Genomic DNA, 10,429 nt, shown 5'->3' with positions numbered 1-10,429 from the left:
GATGTGGATGGGGAGATGGATGAAGTAGGTGGAGATTAAGAGCATACTTATAGTGATGAGCACTGGGTAATATATGGAATTGTTGAATCATATTGCACACCTGAAACTAATATAACACTGTATGTATAATTCACTGTATGAATAAAAATTAAAAAATCATGAAAATTAAAAATAATTTTAATATGGTCAAAGGACGTGAATAGACATTTCCTCAAAGAAGATGTATGGAGGGCCAACAGGTATATGAAAAGATGCTAAGGATCACTAGTTATTAGGAAAATGCAATTGAAATCACAATATCTATCACATCACATCTGTTAGAATGGCCATCACCATCATCCAAAGGAAAGAGATAACAAATGCTGGTATGATGTAAAGAAAGGAAACACTTGTGCACCATTGGTGAAACTGTAACTTGGTACAGCCAGTGTGGAAAATGCTATGGAGGATACTCAAAAAATTAGAAATGGGACTAATTTTTAATGAGAAAATTAATTAATTAATTAATTAAGAGTTTGTTTTTTATATTTCTAATTTTAAAAATTAGAAATGAGACTACCATATATTCAAGCAATTCCACTTCTGGAAATATATCCAAAGGAAGTGAAATCTAGCTTGAAAAGATATCTGCAGCCTTATGTTCATAGCAACATTATTTATAATAGCCAAGACATTGAAAGAACGTGAATGAATGAATAAAGAAGTTGTGATGTATGTTGTGTGTGTGTGTGTGTATGTGTGTGTGTGTGTATACATGGTAGGATATATAAATATATAAATAGGATTTCCTATTTTATGGTTTCCTCATATTATGGCCTCATATATATATATATATATACATATATATACACACATATATATATATACATGAATATGAGTCAGCCATAAAATATAGGAAATCCTATCATTTGCAACAACATGGATTGACCTTAAATACATTATGCTATGTCAAATAAGTCAGACAGAAAAAGACAAATATTTTATGATTTCACTTACACGTAGAATCCTAAAAACACATACATACATACATACATATATACTAAAAAATCTCATAGAGAAAAAGACTGGACTTGTTACCACAGGTGGAGGGTGGGTGGAGGGGAGAGCTGGAAGAAGGTGGACAAAGGCAGAAACTTCCAACTATAAAATTAGTAAATTCCAGGGAGGCAAGGTACACATGATGACTGTAGCTGACACTGCTGTAAGATATATGGGAAAGGTGTTAGAAGAGTTAATTTTAAGAGTTCTCATCACATAAAGAAAAAAGGGTTTTTTCCTATTCTTCTTTTTATTATACTTATATGAGAACATAGATGTTAGCCGAACCTGTTGTAATCATTTCCCAATTGATGTAAATCAAACCATCATGCTACCTGCCTTAAACTTACACAGTGAGGCATGTCGATTATTTCTCAAACTGGGAAAAAAAAAATCATAGTAGACCTGTGAAAAAATTGGCCAGATCCTCATCCACAATAACATTACATAGTTACCTTAGTGCCGGCAGATTCGACCATGTCTTTTAAAAAGAGCTCACAAAGCAAGGCCAGATGACTTAAAGAGGAGAATTTTTCTATATGACTATTAGGATGTGAGAGATGGTAACACTTTAAGGAGACATTGATTTGCACAAAAGTTCAAGTGCTAGAATGAGATGTGAGCAGTGGAAACGTGACAATTTTGATGTTCTCTAGTCTTATACACATATATGTCCCTTGAAAGCAGGTCTTGTAGACACTTTTTGCAATGCAAAGACTATTATGTGTTTTAAATCTACTGCAGATGGGAAGGTTAATTTAAAAAGAAAAAAAAATTCCAAAATATAAAAAGTCGAGAATGAAGAAGGAAAAATAATCAACAACTGGCAGATTAGGCATAATTATAATTAATGATGATGATGTTATTATATTTGGAAAGCAGTGATACAGGGAAGCCACACTGGAAAAGAGAGCAATCATGAAGAGTTTGAAATATTGGCTTATCTATAGGAGTCATATAGTTGTCTATTCTCTGAGCTGATGTAGATGATCCATGCTCATGCATTTGATAATTTAGAAATAATATCTGTTGTTCTATACCAGTGAAAACAAATGTGCCTTTAGAAAATCAATGGGCTAAAAATTAAATCAGTGTAATTTTTTAAAAAGAGCCTTTAACTTAAAATTATCAACAAAACTTTCTTTCTATATCCATTAGCAAGGAATAGAAATAGTCTGATGATGACCAAGTTGGAGGAGACCATTTTGCACAAACTGATATTTCCAATGAAGAGAGTCACACCCAGAGGGCTTACTCATCCATGATCACAGGAGCTAGTTAGTGAAGGAGTTAGGGCTAAATCCCAAGAGTCTTGTTCCACAGATCAGAAATCATTAAAAATGACTTTTAAAGTAGCAACTTTTAAGAATTATCAGGTAAAATGAAGGGAATGCTTTTTTCACCTCCCATTGGAGAAAAACACTAACTATTGTTTTCCTTTTGAGGCAGCAGTGGTTCTCTTAATTTGTTATCTAAGTATTGCTCCTCTCTTTGGACTTGCTAGAACTGCCTGTACAGATAGAGGAGGGAGTATATCCTGGATAAGATGTTTAGGAATCATGCCTACTACTGGAATTGTGCAATTTATTTTCAAAGGTCTAGAAAATTCCAGCATATCATGAGGTAGGGATCTTAGGCACAAGGCAACATCTATGATAAAACCACAAGATGCCAAGATAGATAACTCTAGAGAGTTTAACTCACAATTTCAGGATTACTGTATTTTCTATTAAATAAGCTTAGACACGCAATGCATTAGGAGAGTACTTGGCATATAGAAGGTACCATACAAGTGTGTGGCATTGTTGTCATGGCATTTATGATCATCACCTTCATCTTGCTCTCTAATATTCTCCTTGGTGCCCTGAGCCTGACATGGCTCCAGAAGATTGGAGGACTTCTAGCATGTAAGCTGTGTATCTCTAATGCTAAATACTTTGTCTTCCATACAGAAGGTAATCAGAGGTTGCTTATTGAATAAATTCTGTTGAATACTCTCATAAGAGGACAGCTTAACCTATCTCTTTCTGTGTAAGATAAACCCAAATATGACAACTGTGAACTTAGATAAATTGCTATAGAATCCTAAAGTAAAGGAAAATTAGATAAGTGAAAGTAAGATAAGTGAAGAAGAAACATTTTTACCTGGAGAAAGATCAGAAAAATGGAAAAGGATGGAATTTCTTGTGAGGTATAAATTCATGTCTCTTATCCATGTATGTGGTAGGTTGAATAGTGGATCCCCAGGATGTTAATGCCCTAATCCCCAGAACCTGTGAATATGTTATCTTACACGGTGAGAGGAACTTTGTAGATGGGACAAAGTTAAGAATTTTGAGATGGGAAGCTAATTTTGGATTACCCAGGTTGACCAATGTAATCATCGGAGTCCTTATAAGAAGGAGGCAGGAGGGTCAGAATTAGAGAGGGAAGGTGTAAACATGGAAACAGAAGTCAGAGAGGTGACCGGACGCTACTCTGTTGGCTTTGAAGATGGAGGAAGGGCCCACGAGGCCAGGAATGTAGCCATACCCTGGGAGCTAAACAAGACAGTGGAATGGATTTTGCTCTAGGGCCTCCAGAAGGATATATATCTCCCAACACCCTGATTTTATCCCAGTGAAACTGATTTTAAACATCTGACTTCCAGGACTGTAATGTAATAAATTTGTGTTCTTTTAAGGTTTGGGGTAATTTTTTGAAAGCAGTGTTTTAAAAAAAATGAAAAATGCAGCATCTCTATATGAATGCACTGTAGACTGTAATATGAAATTACTAAGATTTGTAGCTGTATAGTTGCAGCTTTTCCATCTGTTAGCTGCATCCAGAAACATCTCATTCTAAGAAAGTACCTTTCTTCTTTCCTTCTTCAGCTTTCTTTTTTTTTTAAAGATTTATTTATTTTAGAGAGAGAGAGCACTTGGGAGCAGGGGGAGGGGCAGTGGGAGAGCCAGAGAATCTTAAGCAGACACCCCAATGAATCAGAAGTCACACAGGAGGCTTGTCCCATGACCTTGAGATCATGACCTGAGCCAAAATTAATAGTCAGATGCTTCAGCTACTGAGCCACCCAGGCGTCCTGTCCTTCTTCAGCTGTTTTAAACATACATTTGTACATGAAACCCAGTTCTTCTCTAACCTTATCAGCCTTTGAACACTTCTGTAGTCCTGGCAATTGTAATTCAGGATTCACTGGTCCTTGTCTCCCCTTCCCAAGTTTCTATGTCTAAGCCATTCTCGGGAGTCTCCAGAGGTTGCTTTACATTTGCTTCCAAAACAGTCCACTTCTGCCGAGGGTTACGGTGCACTTGGGATACCATCGTACTCCAAAGGGTGTTTCCAGCAGACACATTTGGTATATTCTGTGCTCTGCCCTAAGTGACACTGGCCACTCCTGGATGCAACCACAAAAACACTGAACCTTTTAGTGTCACAGTGTGTGGGTTAATTTTTAAGGAAAAAAAAAAAAATAGCTCTCTTCTTAGTACTACTCTTTGGTAAATGAGTCCCAAGGCAGTGTTCCCAATATCTGATAGAGTTTCTTTGTTTGTTTGTCTTTAAGATTTCATTTATTTATTAGACAGAGAGATAGAAGGCACAGGTAGGCAGAGTGGCAGACACAGGGAGAGGGAGAAGCCAGCTCCCCACTGAGCAGAGAGCCTGATATAGGACTGGATCCGAGGATGCTGGGATCATGACCTGAGCCAAAGACAGACGCTTAAACAACTGAGCCACCCAGGTGCCCCTCTGATAGAGTTTTTTGTTTTGTTTTGTTTTTAAGATTTTATTTATTTATTTGACAGACAGATCACAAGCAGGCAGAAAGGCAGGCAGAAACAGAGAGGGACGCAAGCTCCCGCTGAGCAGAGAGCCCATTGTGGGGTTTGATCCCAGGACCCTGAGATCACGACCTGAGCCGAAGGCAGAGGCTTTAACCCACTGAGCCACCCAGGAGCCCCAAAGGAGTTTCACACCCCTGGTTCCACTGGGGCTCAAACCCAGGACCTTCTGTGTGTAAAGCAGATGTGATAACCACTACAGTATGGAACCTCCCCTAGAGTTTTTTTTTTTTTTTTTTTTTTTTTTTTTTTTTTGTTAGAGAGAGAGAGAGATACAGAGCGCAAGCACAGGCACAGAGTGGCAGGCTAGAGGCAGAGGGAGAAGCAGGCTCCCTGCCGAGCAAGGAGCCCGATGTGGGACTCGATCCCAGGACGCTGGGATCATGACCTGAGCCGAAGGCAGCCGCTTAACCAACTGAGCCACCCAGGCGTCCCACCCCCTAGAGTTTTTAATGAAACAGTTGTTTCATGTTTTATTTAGGTCCCCTCTACCCCCGGTTATCTATGGGGTTCAAAAATGAATTGAAGTTGAGGATGTCTGGGAGATAATATGAATGAAGATTCCATGCTACAGTAAAAATTGCACCTTTCCCTTTAGAACCATGGCGTTTGTAGCGCATCTAACTCCTGTGGCTTTGACCCTTCTTCCTCTGAGGAGCTTTCTTCCCCAGAAGCTAGCTCACTCATTTTCCAAATGCATTTGTATTCAGTCTTTTTGCTCCACCTAGGAACTCATGGTGAGCTTTGAATGTAGCTGGAAGTCTCTCAGACCTCCTGAAAATCAACTTTTACGGGCTGTTCTCCATCCGTTCACCTGTTATGACCTAATGTCATTTGGATTCAGCATGGACTCATCCGTACCTCCATTTTTGTGCTTGCTGAGGCCTTATATATTTTTAATAACCTGGGAGTGACTGTTTACTATATTTTCTCACGGTGTAAAGGCAGGACTAAAATGCCGGCATACCTGAAAAGATTGCCATATAAATAGTTACGTGTCTGAAAATATAATCCATTTTAAGTCCTCTGATCTGGGTTTTGTTGTCACAATATAAAGAATCCAATCTACTTGTGTATACAGGAGTTGTCATCACCTGCAGGATTTCTAAGAAATGCTTATCCACCCAAAATAGAAGTGGATTTGAGGTTTGCCGTGATTGGGCTGAGCCTGAGTAAATAGCCAGAAATGTCAACTGTGGCCAGGCATGGTTGGTAAATAAGGAGTGTTCTCAGTGCTTTTAGTTCTTCAGAGATGAATGAGCTTAACTTGAAATAACAATTTGAACTTTGAACTAATTTGAACTAATTACTATGTAAACGGATAATTTCAACTTCACATTATTGCTTGGGCCTGTTGTGAAAATTTAGGAATGAACAATGGTTACTCCACACTTCACTTAGAGAAATTGCTATCTTCTCAACAAGAACGTTATGCTCTGGTAACAGCTCTGTCTCTGCATTGCTTATCTATTAGCGGATAACAATTTACTTAAATATTACCAGCTTAAAACAACAAAAATATTTTCCGGAAGCAGCTTAGCTGGATGGTGCCAACTCAGAATGTCTCTTGAAGTGGTCAAACTATTGTTCAGGGCACAGTTCATCCTAAGTCTTGACTGGGTGGTAGAAGTTCTTTCTCCAAACTCTCACATGGCTGTTGGCAGAAAGCTTTATTTTCTTGCCATTGAGCCTTTCTTTGGGGCGATCATGACTTGGAAGCTGGCTTCCAGCAGACTGAATGATCATGGGGGGAGTTGGGGAAGAGAGAACGGACTTTTCTTACCTACATTTTTGAGTCACATACCTTCACTTCTATGTATTATATTCATTCAAAGCAAATTGCTAAGTCAAGTCCACACAACAGGAGGAATGTAAGGGCATGAATCCCAGGACGGGGGATCACTGGGGGCCCATTATGGGGGGAGTGGCTGCCACAGTCACCAACTTGCTTACTGAATGTGAGCAAAACATTGTGCCTCCTGGAGCTTTTGTTTTTTCTTCTTACAAGTTCCAGGATTCTAATAGATAACCTCTAGATCTATTTGGGCTCTCAGAGATGCTAATTTGTTAGAAAATGATTACAGACCAAGGAACCTGGGCTGAAACATACTCAGCGAATGGAAAAAATTAGCTTTAGGGCCTTTACTCCATTCCCCAAAGTGCTGAATTTCGTTTTTGTTCTTGTTTCTTTGCCACCTGAAACATCTTCCAAAGATGCCTTCTAATGGTCAATAGTAATTGGAATTAAGCATCATAGATTACTTTACATATCATTATTCAAGGATCATTTTTTTCAAATTTCCTCATCTTACTATGAATTTTTTCAAATTTCCTCACCTTACTATGAAGGATCCAGAATTGTTTCATATGCTATCACAAGGCACGAGGCTAATTATTGGCGCTTATCTTTATACTATATTGTATTCAGTAAGACTATTTTTGCTAAGAAAATAAGTAAATAGCATTATTGAGAATTACTATGTTGCCTGTGGCTCTTCTAAGTGTTCTTTTAATCCTCCCAACAACGCTTCGGGAGTTGAAACCATAGTGATTTGCTTCTGTCTCACCTACATGTCATAGGCACAGCCAGATTTAACGCCAGAGTGTCTGGTCCCAAGACTCAGGCTTTCAGCACCCACCCTGTGTACAGAGAAGCTACAGAATTTGCACATGATCATAAAGCAAATGAAGGGGAGGGCCAAGGTGGGAATGTAGCTTACTTACCCTGTCACCCACCCAGGGAATTCACACCCCTGACAGAAGTAGCTGTGGTTCTGGAATGATTCCACTTTTCTTTAAGTGTATTCAGACCCCAAGACCCCAGCAAAATAAAGGTAAAATGGGTGACCACATCAGATTTTAGGATTTTGAGTACATCAGACATTCTTAAATGTTAGGAAGTTGAAGTGAACCCCAGTTTCTTAATTACATGTAAAGCTTAATAATTTTACATTCTGAAAGCACAGAGTTTCCCTGTTGCTATAGTGTCTGTTAGATATGATGATTTCATCTTTTGTCCAGCATGTTAAGTAGGAACAGGGCTTCAGTGTGGGATAAAATGCTGATGGTAGCCAGGTTCGGGTTGACAAACAATAGTCTCAGTAAACACCGATTATTTCTCTTGTTTTGTTTTCAGAGTGAATCACATGCTAGAGAATCCCCAGAATAGTTTACATCGAGGTACACAGGATAACTAAAACTTCTCTAAAGGCTTTTTTCCCCCTGTATTTGTTCTGTTTTGCAAATCTACTCAACAGAGAAAATTCTGAGCATATTTTCTGGCTGCTTCAGTGAAAACAACATAGAGCACATAGCCATGTGCTGATGCTTTGAAGAAATCATCATATAGACTAGAATGTTGACTCTCAATTTTCCTTATTTTTAATATGTTTAATACGAATTAAAACTGAGAGTACCACAATTTAGTATTAAGTATGGTTGGTCAGATAAAATACAGGACACCCAGTTACAGTTACATTTGAGATAAAGAGCAAATATTTAGTTTAACATATTTGGTATATATTTATACTAAAAAATATCCACTCCTCATCTGAAATTCAAATGTAATTGAGCGTCTGTATTTTTACTTGCTGTATCTGATAAACTTAATTTGGGGGCTTGAGAAAAGTTGAGAATGTTTTCCTCACTACTGTTTTAGGGAGTGATGATTTCATTTCCTTGGACTCTACTTAGAAATGTAACTAAGTAACAGCTGAGCCTTCATATCTTATGAAAAACAGTGGCTACTTTGAGTTAAGATAGCCTATGTTCCAACTTAGCTCTGCTATTCACTATCTGTACAACCAAGAGCAAAGCGCTTAAAATGTCTGTGTCTCTTTTTTTTCTCTGGAATCATGGGGATGATAATACACACTTCAGAGCTTTCTTCTCAGGATCAAATATGTCAAAATTCCTGAGGTTCTCTTATATAGTAGCCATGAAATATATTTTAATTATAGTGTCCATCTTTATTGTTCTGTAAAAATGTCTGACCTGAATTTCTTTAAGTCTGCCTGCTTATGGGTACAAACAGTATTACAATAATAATAATAGTTTGAATTTCATCAATTTCTTCCCTAATTATAGAGCAGAACCAATCTTCTCTCTTGATGTTTGTCCATTTATTTTTGGAAGTCCCAAGGGGTTTCTCACATATTCCTATAAATTATTTTACTCATCCATCTGCAACCCACTTGTTTCAGATTTTATATTTTTTAGAGCAGTTTTAGGTTTACAAAAAAGTTGAGAGGAAGATATAGAGATTCGCCACATTTCCTCCACCCCCACACCTGTGTCATTTTCCCAATTGTCAACACCACTCACCAGACAAACCTATATGGAAGCAACATAATCATCCAAAGTCCATAGTTTACCTTAGGGTTCACTGTTGGTGTCATACAGTGTCATTTCTTCTTAGCACTGAATAATATTCCATTGTCTAGAGGAATCATTAATTTACTTGTCCATTCACCTACTGAAGGACATCTTGGTTGCTTCCAATCTGTGTTTTATCTGTTGTCCATGAGGCATTTAAACAGTGTTTATCATTGCTGACACCGCAGCTTCTGACATCCTGGAGGCTATTGATCTTTTTATTCAGGGTATTCATTCCAGGTGATTCCAAAGCCTTGGGTACAAAAGTATACTACATTTGCCCTAGTACTCAGAACCAAGCCAAACCATGTTCTGAGGACTAGTGGAGACAATTCTCCTCTGTCCCTTGGGATTTAGAGTATCCAATGTGCAAATGCTTTGTTTTCCATATTTCAGTTTTCTTTGTAAAATAGATCTTTGAGGAAGCCAGACGTACTCTTAGAAGCCTGTCCTACGTTTTCTCCTTGCCTCTCTTCCTCCCTCCCTTCTTTCCTTCCTTCCTTCCTTCCTCCCTTTCTTCTTCCCCCCTTCCTCCTTTCTTCTTTTTCTCCTGTAACAACAGAGTTTAGGTCCTATTGAAGTTGCCCTGAAGTTAAGAAGATTAATGTAGAGTAAAGAACCACATGGCAAACTGCTTTCCCCATCCAGAATACCCTACTCCTTTGCTCGTAACCATTTTACTCATTCAGTATTCAGTTGGGAGACTTTAAGGTACTACTCAATGTAAATGTAGGATGGGAGATACTAAGAAGCAGCTTATTTAAAAACTCAGAATCTTACAGTATTTGTCAAAGAGAAACAGAAAAAAAAAAAGAATGGGTTAAAGCTTTGGAAAATGACCTAGGGGAATATTGTACAATAGCAACACTTGCACGTGTGCTTTTGATTTTTTCGGGGGGGGGGGGGATGAATATTAGAATCTGTGTTTACACTCTGTTTTGGGTAGACCCTTTGGGTATAAAGTAACAGGACTTACTGAAGTGATTTGCTGAGAAAATGCCAGAACTAGGAATCACAACAATGATTTCAGGCCAAAATCCAAAGTATATTAATGGCAAAACAAAAACAAAAAACAAAAAACCTATGTCCCAGCAAAACAGAAGATTCAGGATATCTGAATGGACCTATTTCCTGCCACTGTTACTTTGCACATGTTGGTCTCATTTTGTAGACAGCAC

At 38.2% G+C, this 10,429-nt stretch overlaps 1 non-coding gene across 1 annotated transcript; it reads right to left on the bottom strand.

The window, feature by feature from the left end:
• Nucleotides 1–5,015: 5,015 nt before the first annotated feature.
• On the bottom strand, nt 5,016–5,088 carry TRNAV-UAC (transfer RNA valine (anticodon UAC)). The gene has a single exon. It is a non-coding gene; the product is annotated as a tRNA-Val (tRNA).
• Nucleotides 5,089–10,429: the final 5,341 nt, after the last annotated feature.

This window comes from Mustela lutreola, chromosome 2, assembly GCF_030435805.1.
Source record: "Mustela lutreola isolate mMusLut2 chromosome 2, mMusLut2.pri, whole genome shotgun sequence".
NCBI classification, from domain to species: domain Eukaryota; kingdom Metazoa; phylum Chordata; class Mammalia; order Carnivora; family Mustelidae; genus Mustela; species Mustela lutreola.
Note: the sequence above shows the minus strand (reverse complement) of the source record. Positions and strands in the feature narration are given on the sequence as shown.